Source organism: Thermobia domestica, chromosome 11, assembly GCF_964235325.1.
Source record: "Thermobia domestica chromosome 11, izTheDome1.hap1.1, whole genome shotgun sequence".
Taxonomy (NCBI): Eukaryota; Metazoa; Arthropoda; class Insecta; order Zygentoma; family Lepismatidae; genus Thermobia; species Thermobia domestica.
Window position 1 is genome coordinate 180,132,039 of NC_137464.1, and position 14,914 is coordinate 180,146,952.

Sequence of the window (14,914 nt, forward strand, 5' to 3'; positions counted from 1 at the left end):
TACTTTTTTGTTGTTATATCTGTAAATTGCCGATAGGTCTTATTCAAGACGGTGGTAATATTTTACGTCATATTTGACGCAACAGCAGTGAAGTGAAGCGAAAAAGAAGAATGTTAGGGAGATTGGTGTTAAACAAAGCATTCGTGGGATTCACGAGTTAGACCTGGTGGCGTTCGGTACCTGTCCTCGACTAATCTTCGAATTCTCCTATCACACCGACCTTCCGTTGTTACTTGTGCTGTGATTAGTGTTTGTGTTATTTTCATTGTGTGTCGTGTTTAGTGCTTATATATTTGCCTCCTTGGGGGCAATTATTCAACATAGCCGCCCAATCGGGTGGAAAGCCATTGATCTCACCATCTGGCTCTCAGCCTGATCCATTGATACCGGATTTAACTATGTCAGAATTGCAGCAGCCTCCAAGTCCAGCTATGGAAGTCACCATTACCACTGCTCCATCCTCTTCTCCTGTGGCTGCTCAGCCTTCCGTTACATACAAATCTCATCACCTGGCTCCTTATGTAGTGCACATCACTGCGAAAGATCATTCTAAGCCTGTGGGGAAAACTCATCCCATAGCCTTAGGACGTGCTCTCTTCAAATCCAAAGTGACAGGAATCACCAGGTTTGACATCATCGGGCGCAATTTAATAAAGACAACATGTGACAGTGCTACCCACGCTAATGCTCTGCTTAACAATGATATTCTCACATAACAAGGTTGGACGGCGTATATAACTAACTATGCAGTTACTACCATGGGTGTTATTAAAGGAGTGCCTGTCGACGTTTCGATGGAAGATCTACTCGCTGATATACAGTGTGCTGGAACTCCTGTGGTACATGCACGGCGAATAGAACGTATGGTCCGCAATCCGATCACTACAGTAGTGCAAGGGTCCGATGCTCCTAACATACCTACTGATCCGCCGGTACAGCCGACTCGTCTTCCCACCTGTACAGTCGTCCTCACTTTTGACAGCCAAATACTTCCTATTGAGTGTAAGTTATATTTTTACCGTTTCAAAGTTGTACCTTATGTACCGTTAGCGAAAATATGGCGCAAATGCTATCGATACGGGCACATCGCCAAAACTTGCAAATCGGCCGCTAGATGTCGTCAGTGTGGTCAGGGCCATACCTCTGATCAATGCTCTAACCCTACGATCTGCCTTCATTGTGGTGCTTCCCATGTGGCTGATGACCCGGCTTGTCCAGAACGCCAACATCAACAAAAACTACAAGAAATTATGGTTAAATCGAAGTTATCTTACAATGAAGCACGAAAGTTACATCCAAGGCAAGCCACCTACGCTCAAACGGTACAGGCTTCACCTCGTTCCGAAACCACATTTAGTTTAGCTACTCGTTCTACTGGAACAATTCCCAGTGCACAGCGCCCATCACCTATATCACCGAGACGCCCTGCTAGATCCATGACTACTTCCAGTATACCAGCAGATCGTGACGCACAGCTTGGTCCGTCGCAAGAACCTTCTTCCTCTAAGAGGCGCAAAGGTCTATTCTCTTCGGGGACTTCTCCCTTATCTGCCTCTTCAACTACCCCACCAGTTTCTTCTACTCGTGCACGCAGAGAACCGTTACGAGATGTAGTGTGCCAATTTCATTCTGAACCTAAAATACCAGATTGCACACTTAAGGACACTTCTACTACTGTTCTCAAAAATCAATACAAAGCCATTCGAACTGTGTTGTTTCAACAACTAGTGAGTACCAATCTTCTTAATGATAGTGACCTGGAACCTGCGCTTACCACAATTTCACACATCCTAGGATGGCAGGAACAAGTGTAATTACCATGTTACAGTGGAACATTCATCAAGCACAGGGCAAGCAAATGGCTTTACAACGACTGTGTGCTATTTATCAACCAACCATACTCCTACTCCAAGAGGTCTGGTCGTTTCATTTTCGACTACGCATCTCAGGTTATCGCCTAATACAGGAAGACCGACTGGATCAATACGGCGGTATCGCTCTGGGGATTCGACGTGGATTTCCATATACTCTCCTCACTGGGATACCACCTCCATCGTCTCCCCATACGCAACTACAAGGTATACGTCTAGGAGATATAAATTTCATCAATGTTTATTCACCCCCGGAATACCCTATTCCTACCGTTTACTGGAACCGTTTGTTTCACCAATTCCCACTCTCCACTGTCATCGGAGGAGATCCTAACACGAAGAGCCCTCTGTGGGGCAATGCAGTTACCAACACGGCTTGTACAGACCTGCTTACGGCTCTCCGCCAATGTACTTATCTATTAGCAAATAACGGTACTCCTACTAGGCTGCCATCTCTTCAGGCCAGACCCAGTGCTCCTGACATCACCATTCTTAGTCCAGAGTTGTATATCCAGCATACCTGGCGAGTTCATGGCTATACTTACGGAAGTGACCACTTCCCCATTCTTTTGACTCTTCATTCATCACGGGTCACCCGTCCCACATTCAATTCAGACCGGATGCTCCCTCATTCTATTCCTAAAGTCCCTCTCCCATCCCAACCTAGTATCTTTCATCAGCATTTCCAAGATGTTTTCCGTGAGTGTACTACAGTGGATGAACGTTCAGTGACTCATCTTCAGGACACCATTGTACTCGCTGCCCGCAAAGCTGTCACACCTACGCAGCCGACTACTTCTACAGCTCGCACTCGTCGCTCACATCTCAGCAATCCACCATGGTGGGACATAGAATGTCAGCGAAGTTGTAAATATCGCCGGAGTTGTCAACTGGAGTACCTGCGAAGTCGATCCCGAGAAAGCTACCTTAGATATCAGGAAGCCCATGCCAACTTTCGACGAACACAAGCTTCCAAGAAAAAGGCTCACTGGATACAGTTTTGCCGTACTCTAACTCTCTCCACCACACCTCGACGTTTATGGAACTATATCCAATCCAGAATGCAAGGGTACATTCAGAGGCCTCCACCACCGGTACTTAATGAAGACTGGCTTACTTCGTTTCATGCGATGGTCACTCCGGCCACTCCATTATCGGCTCGGCAAACCCTGCAGCACTGCCTGGCCCCTTCTGAAAAGGATCCTGCTTTACTTCCGATTACAGCCACAGAACTTCAACGAGTGCTTCAGAGTTTCTCCTTCTACCTCACCTGGTGTTGATGGTATCAAGTTTCGCCATCTCCAACTGCTTCCTGCCAGCGGTTTCAACTATCCGCTGCAACTGTACAACAGGGTACTTCAAACTTCACACGTACCGCAGTCCTGGAAATACCACCTTGTTGTGCCAGTTCCGAAACCTAATGTGCCCTCTGGGAACCCTAGCACCTACCGACCGATTACATTGTTGCCGTGCATCTCTAAAATTTTTGAGAAGATTCTCCTACAACGTCTTATGTGGTGGGCAGAATATTACGATATATTTCCCCCAACCCTTGATGGGTTCCGCCGATCTCGAAGCACACACTACGCTCTTACTCGTCTCGTCACCGACATATGGAGTACTTTTCAACGGAGGGAATATCTAATGGCTGTTCATATTGACCTCGCACGAGCCTACGATAGCGTACCCTTGGATGTGCTCGTCCAAGAGTTGTTTTCACTTAAGATTCCAGCTGGATCCTCCGCTTCATCCATAATTGGCTCATACACCGTCAAGTGTCAGTGCGTGTTGGTCACCGCTATACAGACCCGAGGATAGTATCTCAAGGATTGCCACAGGGTTCTCCTCTTTGCCCGCTTCTATTTAATCTATTCACCATCTCGCTTCATAGGCAGCTTCGAGCGTTGGTCAGAGTAAATCAGTTCGCTGATGATTTTTTGTTATATGTTCGCACCTCCACAGTGATCCATGGTGCCAATCAACTTCGTCAAGCCATAGACGGCCTACAACACTGGTGCAGAGATCATGGCCTTAGTGTAAACTGGCGTAAGATCCAGTACATCATCTTCACCCGGAAAAGGCGCACAATCGCTCCGCCACTAATACTTCAAGATGCCCAACTCTCGCCTGTTCCTCATCTCCATTATCTCGGAGTGACATTGGATTCTCGACTCCTTTGTAAAACACATCTCGACACACTTAACACCAAAGTACAACCCGTTCTTAACCTTATCAGTGGACTCAGTGCCAAGAGATGGGGATTGGATATTAGATCACAGTTATGTATATTTCGTCAGTGTTTGGAATCAAGACTTCTATATGGCTGCCCAGCTCTTTCTCCACTACCTTGGCGTCTCAGTGAACTGTGTACTCGATTACAAGTGCAAGGACTACGTTTAATACTTCGGCAACCTCGAAACTCACCCAACAGGGCACTCCTGGAAGAAGCAGGTATCATTCCATGCAATATCCAAGCTTTTCATGTAGCTAAACTTTTCATCTTGAACCGTATGGCAATTACAACGTCACCCATCATCCCCAAAACTCAACTCCTATATGGTACTAACCGAAGCAAAACCCTACCCTATCATCGCCAGCTGCCTTGGACCTATTTTGCATATGTTCGTGTAAAACATTGACTGAATTTTATCTACCGCACGCCCAAACTCCCATCCTACCAATCCTCATACACCACGCACATCACTCCTACGCAAGTAGAATTTCCATCTCTTTCGCCCCACTGGCTGAATAATGCTCCCCGCTCTCTAACATCGCATTTATGGGAAGACTATATTAACCTACACCATGCAGATGCTTTACTAATTTATACAGATGCTTCTAAACAGATCAAGGCTGGACAATCGAAGGTGGGCATTGGCGTATTCATACCGCATTACAATTGGCGCTTTCATCAGGCATTGCCTGGCCACACATCAATCAACATGGCCGAAGCGTTCGCTATTCGAGCCGCATTGCAACGTGTGTTATGTCTCCAACCGCCTGTTAGCTGTATTTGTAGTGACAGTCAGAGGCCGTGTCCAAAAGATACAAGTGCACATTTGAAGTACGCTTATTTCCGGAAGTGACGTCACCTAGTGTGCGTGACAAGGTCCAAGTTCACAAGTGTGCGAGTGCATACTGCGTAGTGTGCGAGGATGTACACTACGTTAGTATACTTGTGTGCTTAATATGGCGATTTCTCGTAGAATGACCTAATAAAATTTTAATAGGCATATTCTTAATATTTTTGTTTATTTCTCTATAGCTACATTTCTCTAACATTTCTCTATAGCTACAGCTACAGCCGCAGCCGCAAATGTTAATTCATAGACATATAAGCCTAATTTTATAGTTTTTGATTCTAAACGAATTCCTTTCAACGATACCATATTTCCTTGCACTTGAGAGAGACTGTAATATACCAATTACCGTACATTGTGTATTTTTGACAGGTACCGAAAAGTGAAATACAGATCAAAAATTCCTTTCTCCACATTTATCAAAGATTTCACAAATTACTCCTGGTAAGTCTTTACTATGGCCATTTCATTTTTTTTTATTCTTCGATTTAGCGATTTGATCTCTTGGTTCCGGTTTTAACAACTTGCCTCTTCACCCATATACTGTATATAAGGTAGTAGGTAGGTTGGTTCCTTTTTGTACCGAAGTATAATATTTAATTCACATAATATTGACGAGCGAGTGTTAGCGAGTGAAGGCTGGTTGGAACCCCGCAGAGCACTTTCTTTTCCGTCTTCGTTACGAATCGGTTCATTGAACGATTCATTGAAAGAAATGTCCAAAGTAAAGACTTGCCTTCCTCTTAATTCATATAATCCCATTACTGTACCCAGTATTAAAAGATTATGAACAATAATTTCTTCCGTATAATTGAACAGTGAGAGCCATTACATTACATACTGTATTTTTTCATAAAACCGTCTCTTAATTTTCATAAAATTCTTATTATATTTTTAGTAGTTTATTTTACGTTTATATTTGGACGAGGGGATTTGTTTCGTTACTGAATAACCATTTTCGCAGTGGGAAGCATGTAGGAGAGTAGAGAGATGTAGGGCGCCGAAAGCGTAGTGAAATGCACGTAAATGTTGAAGTGTATACAATATACAGAACTCCATTCAAGCAGGCTTATAAGATAGTAATCTCACTTTTTTTTTGTTATTTTTACCATACTACTTTCATTAGGGTTATTCGCCTTCAGTATGCATTATCCTTATAAATTGGTATTTCATAGCGACATAATAGCTTTTTTCTGTAATTTTGGTCCTCATGTTGTTCAACTTTACCATTTCTTTCCTTGTCATCCTTCTATGTGTTAACTTTTGCTGTAGATTAAGAATACGGAGACACTATTTCGATGATTTCCAGGTAAAATCAATAAATTCACAGTGAAAGAATAACATCTAAGGAACTTCAATATTAGCGCAATATGGTAGAAAGAGTTCAATCAGTATGCCTGAACTGAAAGAATACAGTAGAACTACAACAATTATACTGTCATTGTTGTGAAATCTACCATACAGGAAGCAATTACACTCAGTATCAACCCTCTCCCAAAGTAGTTTTGTGCCACATTATTGTAAATACCGCTCCCCTCGGTGTCCTAACGCTCTTGCACGTTGCCTACTTTCAGTTGCAATAAAATTCCTAAACTAATTCGCAAAAGTGTCTTCAGCGCCCTAATCACCAGTGCTACTCTTCTTTCGGGAGATTATTAAATATTCCCTCCGCAAGCATGCCTAATAAAGTAGAATATCGCCAATAGTTTAGTGTTTTTATGCTGTTACGAGTTTATTGTGCACATAAGACATATAAGAGTCTGTTCCTGTGAGGGAAGCCAGATATAATGGGAGTGCCGGTTCTGGGTACAATACTCGTTTGTTCCAGTGCGAGAAGACCGACTAATAATAGTGATATTGGGATTCGAACCTTGGATCTCTCAAAGTCTCCTTTGCAACTTCATTCAAATACACAAATTAGCAAAATGACGTAAAAGACTGGCAATAAACAAGTATCTTCACTCCTCCACGGTCCTAGGATTCGAGCGTAGCACTAACTAGAGACATTTGCCGTTTACCCACCTTCGCTGCCGCGTCAGCTTCAAGGTATACCAGTTAATACCTGTAAAAGAATACAAGTGGGGCAGCAATGCATGGTTTACGCCAGATGGATAGTGGGAGACGAAAGTAATGTTTGTCCTTCACTGCTTATAGATACCTTACCTGTTTGGTTCTAATCTAAGCCATGGACACTATAAGAAAGTAATATTCTCCATTAGCTGAGAAAGACAATATAAATCACACACTTTGACATTATGAAAAACTGCTTTCACTGCATATTGGAAAACAAAATATTTTGCATAATATTCACATTTAACCTTTAATTTCACTGGAAATAAAACATTTACAAGCGTATTACAACACAAAACACAATATTTGTCTTAAACGAAAAGATGGCCCAATCACTGCGATATGTGCACCGAAACGTAAGCGAATTAATACGCGAAATTATCGACCGAACGCAATTTACTGCCGGCACTTCACTTCATCACTATATGAAGACAAGTTCGTTTGATGTTTTCATGGTATGGCTCACAGTGACACTCTTCTCTGCGTATGTTCATTCAAAAGTCAACCATAAATATGAGACGAATATGCATTCCTCACACAACTAAGTAACAAATTACTAATTTGGGTAGTTATGCCATTGTAAATATTCTGAAGAATATGCTAAATGCTTCACTTGATATATTTGCTAATATGATTTTTTTTTGTCAGAGAGCTAATATTTTTGCGTTTGTCTTGCTTCGTAGGTGTTGACGCTCTCTCTCTGCTTTTTCGCGCGTCACATCGTTGCCAGATCACAGCGCAAGAATACACTGACTAAACTACAATATAGTTCGTAGAAAACATTAAGCTTTGACTTTATTCTATTGCTAATAATATATAATGAATGGTTTATAAGTTAATAGAAATCACATTAAAAACACTGATTGTTCGAATAAGTCGTACAATCGACAATTATTGATAGACTTCACATTGTCACGTAAAACTCTGTCATCGTCATGAGAGTTCACTGCGTGGGCGTTTCTTTCGAGGGTAGCTAAATTTTTTCCTCCAAATATGGGCTGACGGGAGGAAGCAGAGCTGTCTGGATAAGTGAGGTACCTTTTGGGTGACAAATTCCTAAGCATTGTTCTCTTCCAACTGTTCGCTGGCTGCTTTCATTTCTAAGAATTGAGGCTGAGGAAATACGAGGGTTGATTTAAAAATTCATGCCAATCCATACCGTTACAGACAACGCACACATATATTATATATGTATTGCATTTATGCTCCGCTCTTGTTCATCTGCGCGTGAAATACCCAAAATGACAAATATTTGCAGGCACGGCAAAGCTGAAGCTGTTGGCATACATGAAAAAACTCTTAAATCATTTTATGGTTACCCCATATAGTCAATCTGTACGGTTTATTTATCTTTAATATAACTGGAAAGTCATTCATCTAAAAAAAGAAAAAAAGCATGCCAATTTTTTCTAGTACGCGAAATTCTCCCTTCTTTTGTTATCAATGTTCCATATTCCACCACAACGAGGCGCTGTAAGCAAGTGCTGATCAAAAGCTAATTTTACGAAGTGTACACTATTTAGTGTGCACTCCATTTGTAGACTTCAAGTGTGCATCCTCGAAGTGTGCACTATGCACTTTTGGACACGGCCATAGTGTTCTTCGTCGTCTTCTTCCCACAGCCCAACCAGCTCATTCCAACTGGATTCTGGTCAATATTCTCCAACAGGTATGTCAAATACAAAGCAAAGGACTACAGCTAACTTTCATACATGTACCAGCTCATAAAATGATACCAGGTAATGAAGAGGCCGACCAATTAAGTAAACAAGGAGCGTTATTAGTGCCTGTGACGGTGAAGTTACCGGCTACATCATTTATCCCAACACTTGGAGAACAACAGCAGACCGAATGGCGGAACTATCAACATCAGGCTCGAGGTGGACCAGGTAAATACTACTGGCGAATAGAACCTAATCCTACCACGCGTTCCTATATCTATCACCCTAAATGGACTCATGCTCATCATGTGTTGTTCACCCGACTTCGACTCAACACCGCACAGACTCCAGTGCAAAAATATCGTCAGGGACTACGTGATAATCCACTCTGCTACTGCCAGGAAGATCTAGGTACCTTGAATCATCTAATCTAAGCCTGTACATACACCCAGCACTACCGACCAGTGTTTCTTCCTTTCACTCTTTACTTGGTTATGGTCCCATGCCGCTGTGCACCATTCTATCCATCAACAATTCCACAGTGATTTATCATCTCCTTCAGCTTCTTCTGCTTAATAAGCTTGATCTGTAATCACTGAGAGCAGCCCCCATTATCTTTACCTACGCTACATGACTTCCTAAACTAAGCTAACCTTCTACGTCATTTACCCTTACACTTACCTTTCTTACTACACCCCATGTTCAAGGCGTCGCTGCTGGAACATAGAAGGGGGAGAGTCTCCTCCCCCCAGAAGTGGAAGTGGAAAGCATTCGTGAAGTTTAAAATGCGAATATAGAACAAGAACAGGAGCAAATAATATTGCATACTGTTTTCTGTTGGTTTCCGAGGTGCAGAATATGGTAAATTTGAAACACATATAAACCTTGTGTCTCATGACAGTGCATGGTTTTCATTGACTTACAGAGTTGCAATACACAATCAAATCAAAACTTTCAGATTTACAATACACAATCAAATTAATATATATTGATATATATATATATATATATATAAAATAACTGGCCAATTTATAATACATCGTCAAGTTAAGAATTGAAAACCAATTGATTTACTTCACTTTTTGTGCTTTAAATAATTATGTAAGATATTTTGCACCTAGTTTCGTTGTCGCATGGGTTCAGTTTTACTATACGGATCCACGGATTGTAAAACGTACGGAAAAATTTGGAAAGTCTTTAATTTAATTTGCTCATTTAATATCGAGAACAGAACCCAACAAATCCCTGCAGAAACATTTCGCCGGTGGAAATTAATATGTTAAGACAATCGTCTTTCAAATACACTCACTTCGTTTTAACTGCAGTATACCACGTATAATGGTTTGAAACTTCTAACCTTAAACGTATAAGCATAATATACCGGTTTCCTATGTTGTACAGGGCATTTGTGCCGTATCGCCGGACCACTTTGAAAACTGAAAAAAATGTTTATTGCAAAGTTTATTGCATTCGGTTATATTTTATTGGATTACATTAAGTTATGTTAGATTACGTTAGGGTTAAATTCCAAAGTTGGGCGTCCGTTTCCAGCAAAATTTTTAAAATTTACAGGAAAGATATGGATAATTTGATCGTTTGTGTGCTTGATAATGTATAAGAGTCGCGAAAAATCTGTTTATTTGTTATATATAAGCGGTTATAAACATGGGACTATACGGCGAGCGGAGGGAACTACTTGGCGCAAGGTAACCGAACAGTTGCATTGTGGGAAAGAAACGAACATTTATGTCATCAACATGGCGAATGTACAAGGGCAATGAACTACCAGTTTTAACATTTGTGAAGCAATATGTTGATAACGAGCAAAATCTTTTAGCAGTTTGTGAAGAGCACAGATTAATGAACCTAATAACAAATTGCAGAAAGTGTGGAAAGAAGATAACAGCGAAAAAACGTAGCGAAAGCGGACGCCCAACTTCGGAATAAATGCCTTACGTTACATCAGGTGTGCAGTATTACTTAAGTACGGATCCATAGTATAAGTATTAGTAGTAGTAGAAGCAGAAGTAAGAGTAGTAATAGTAGGAACGGGTTAGAAGCACGGCAAGGGTTCTTTGGGTTCTGTTCTCGACATGAAATGGGCAAATTAAAGACTTGCCATCTGACTTTTTTACTGTACATTTTACAATTTCTGGATCCGTATAGTAAAACAAGTGTACCTCTGCGAAATAGTCATCCGCCTCTGCATACAATGCCGCTAACATCATCAAAAACAATGAACAAATACAACCACTTTCTTAACTTTTACTATTCCCCTTAGCTTCCTTGTACTCATTCTTTGTCATAAACTTAAATAAATTCTCAAATTGACCCGGTAAATTTCCTAAAATTGGTCCGGCGATACGGCACTTAACCCTTGTATAGAAATGGTCCATCAGTAGAAATTAAGGCTTTTATGCCGCAGAATAGATTCAGTATTCTCAGGCTGTAAAACCTGAAATTTTTGTCATTTATGATGAAATTTATTGTCATTACCTTAAAAATTGTTTCTTAAGAATTCCTCGGTGTACATTGACTTTAAGAGAACTAAGCTGGACTAATGTTTAGCAGAAGAGGTCCATCAATTGTTTCTTAAAAAAAATTACAGTTTCGATAATTTCTTTTTAGATTAGTTTAGTTAAGGTTACGTTAGTTAGGTGAGTTTAGGTTAGTTCATGTTACATTATATTAGTGTAGGTGTCCAAAAAATGATAGAATTGCTTTTATTTCTACTAATATTAGGTTAGTTTGGGTTAGTTTAGGTTAGTTAGGTTAGATTTCGTTACGCTATGTTAGGTCTAAGTATTTGCATGATCCATTTCTTCTGTAAATTTTATGTTTTTTACGTAATATAAACCCTAAACATAACCCCTATGCGGTTTTGCGTGTAAATACTGCGTTCAGTAATACGCAATAAAAACTACAGTGTAAAAACACAAACCAACAGGTACCAGGTCTCCACTAAAATGCATGAATACTAATATAACCGAGTGAGTGTAGGAGCGCAGCAGGGTGGCTCGATGCTAGTGAGGGGGTGCGTCCTTACAGAGCTAGGCATGTCAATGATGGTGTTTATACGCGTAAACGAGGATTTCACTAAAAACACTAGGTTGAGTACCTTCTCTATCGACAACTTTGAGTACTCGAAAAAAGTATCTTTCATTGCTGACTTTTGCCAGTGACATTTCACACCATCAACACGATGTTCGCATTTGAAAATGTAACTGTTCCTCCATTTCTTTATTTTCATTGTTTTCCTACATCTGTCACACTTTCTGCTCAATTTCAATAATCCCTGCCGCTTCATGTAACGTAATAACTTTTTCTTCACCAACATAGATTCTTATAAAACTTACAATAGAAATATCACATCTGTCACATACAACTACTATCTTTGAATGCTGGGAATTAATTTCCTCATTACACCTTAATGTCTGACGTCAGCACCCTCCATTCAAAACAGTACTAACAGCCTGCAGCTTCAACACTTCAAAATGCTACGTTACACTTCTTTTGTTAGCATGAATTCATGAAAAATAACTAATTCACCTTTCGTGTAAATTTTACATATTTTTCACATTTTTGAACCTACTCTTCGGCACTTAACCTGAAATTAATATCTTAGGCAGTTCTTTTTCATATGCACTCACTAAAATTGCCATTTTTATAACGATGTATTTTAAATCTAATTTACCCAAAGCGAAATTAGTGTTGTTGACCTAATAAAGGAGAAAAAAGAATAAAGTTATCTGATTGTAATTAGAGAGTCTAATTCGTTTGTCGGTGTTCCGAGACAAATTGTTACAATTAGTATTTCGATTATGTGGTGTGTTACGTTGTTATTTTTAAATTGTTAAACATAGTAAAATATTTATTAGGATCACACAGTGAGACTTATAATATTGTGTTGTTAAAATGTTCTTCCGTCCTTTTGCACGATACCACCATCCTAATGCAATTTTTTAAATTATGCTTTTTTTTTTTTTTTTTTTTTTTTTTTTTTTTTTTTTTTTTTTTGCAATAGACAGTCAGAGGGATTATCTCAACCAAGTAAATCCGGTAAGGGATAACGGCGACTTGAATGGTGCCTATCCATAGTCCATACCTCATTATTGTAAGTATTTTTTTTAAATTCTGTTTTTTGCAACTGATAGCTAGAGTGATTATTTAAACCGAGTTCATCAATACAATCAAGCAATCATGTATTAACGAATCCTGGCGATTTTAACGGTCGCTATCTATACCTGATATCCCATACATGTAATCGAATTTTTTATTTTATTTTTTTGCAACAGATACCTAGAGCAATTATTTTGACGAAATTTCTTAATGGAGTGAATTCCTTAACTTGTTAACGGATAACGAAATCTTAATAATGGTTATCTATAGTGTATATTAGGGTAGCCCATATTTCAAATTTTTGAAACTAGTATACGTATCTGGGGGCGTCCTAGTTTTTTCACTAGTAATAAAGCAACTCTGCTGGCAAAATTAGAAGATGATATTCCAATTGGAAAACAGTGCTCAGAGGCATATTATATTAAGAATGCAATCCAAAAATAGGGATTTCTTTTAGGTTAGTTTCAATGAAGTACAACTAGCTGAGAAATAGTAAATGACATATATTTCCCAGTAGAATATCAACAAATAATGCAATAGTACAAAAATCTTTTATGGGAATGTAGTAGAAGAAGTAAACATGGGTTAATCTTTCAAAGATAACGGCTTCAAACTGTCTACAATTGCTTCTTTTGTCGTCTGGCTCGAAACCAACTGTCTGTTGGCCTTCGACTACTTGCAGGAGCAACTGCTTTTCTTCATCATTTGATTAAGAAATCATTGATTTCTTCATCATTTGATTGAGATTTTTGATTATTTTTTCCCCTCTAATGTAATGTTGATTTCTGCTCCATTCATTCGGATGTGTGGTCAAAAAACTGGCATTTATTTTTAACTTATCAAACAACTGGACTGATCTTTTTCAGGCAAAATCAGCAAAAAAAAAAAAAAAAAAAAAAAAAAAAAAAAACACTTGGTTACTTAAAAGAGTTGTGTCTCCTCTTACCTTCCCGTCTGCAAGCTCACACATCTTACTGACAATTGCCACCTTGTCCTCCCTAGATACTTTATTTGAAAACAAACTCAAACCAACTAGTTCATCCCAAATGTTCCAAAGATGAGGTTTGAAGGTATTTTTCACAACCTCACTTATTTCAGGATCAATGTCGTGGTATTTTGTTATGTCATTCCACAGGAAAAGATCTGACCAAGGAGCATTTGTAACCACGGGTCTTCAATCCAATATTTAACGTATACAAGAGCTCAAAATTTCACAAAGCGTTCTGAGATTTTTCCTTTTGTATGATTTTGAAACCGTCTTAATCACGAAATAAGCGTGTAAAAGCTTCGCCATCCAATGTGCGTTGTGTACTGCACCTAGAGCTCTTCAATGAACTTCGGCCCAGAGCAAGTGGAAAGAGCTCTATTAACTCCATATAGTCATCTCTGTGTTGGTTCTTGCTTCCTAACGCAACAAATAAAACACTGACTGCAGAGAGTATAAAATCATCACTGCCAGGAATATCTTCCAAAAGCTGATAATTTTCTAGGTGTATATAATGCCATACTGCCTTGAACCTTTTGAATAAAGGTATATCAGGGGAACTGGAAGCTCCAAAGCAGAAAGTAAATACTTTACTGAGAACAATTTCTAAAGTGTGGCGTCTGCACGCTAGCCGTAATAATTCTTTTTCAATTTTGTGTTCCAGCAAAATATAAGCTCCATTTTTCAATCCTGTATTAACCGATATAGTGTCAAAACACATGCCTTCAATTTTGTTACACAAACCCCATTCAGTTAGCTTATTATAAACTGCATTTGCGCCAGTATCACTTACAAGTTTTGGCACATCTTTACCATCTGCAGATACTAAGACGAGTAAACAGTCTACTTTATCAGTAATGTCCGGATTTGTATGTAATTGCATATTTTTTTCTTCATATGTAGGTTCGTCAAATCCTTAAATGTTTGTAATTCACACCTGTAGGGTGCTTCAACTCAAGTTTCATTTTACATTTTTTTTTTTTTTTTTTTTTTTTTTTAACTCTCAAACTGTGCAAGACTTGCATCTAGATTCAGTTTTGTCATATCTGTCTTTCCCTTTCTTTGTCGAAAGAGAAATATATCTCTCTTTTTTTTTAATTTTTTATTTGTCAAACCAAGTTTCGCAGA

The 14,914-nt window shown here is 39.4% G+C and overlaps 1 protein-coding gene across 7 annotated transcripts in view; it reads left to right on the forward strand.

Annotated features, from left to right (window-relative positions):
* Positions 1 to 8,533: 8,533 nt before the first annotated feature.
* Positions 8,534 to 14,914, forward strand: part of LOC145664593 (hexosaminidase D-like) — a 108,798-nt gene continuing 102,417 nt past the window's right edge. Inside the window, exons 1-2 of one of the 7 annotated variants that reach the window (XM_081731396.1) lie at positions 8,534 to 8,690; positions 12,707 to 12,796. The gene's annotated coding sequence lies outside the window, so the exon portion shown is untranslated. Of the gene's footprint in view, positions 8,691 to 8,758; positions 8,911 to 9,385; positions 9,544 to 12,706; positions 12,797 to 14,914 lie in introns of those variants that run through there. The other 6 variants (XM_081731397.1, XM_081731394.1, XM_081731395.1 and 3 more) reach the window with 6 other exon arrangements.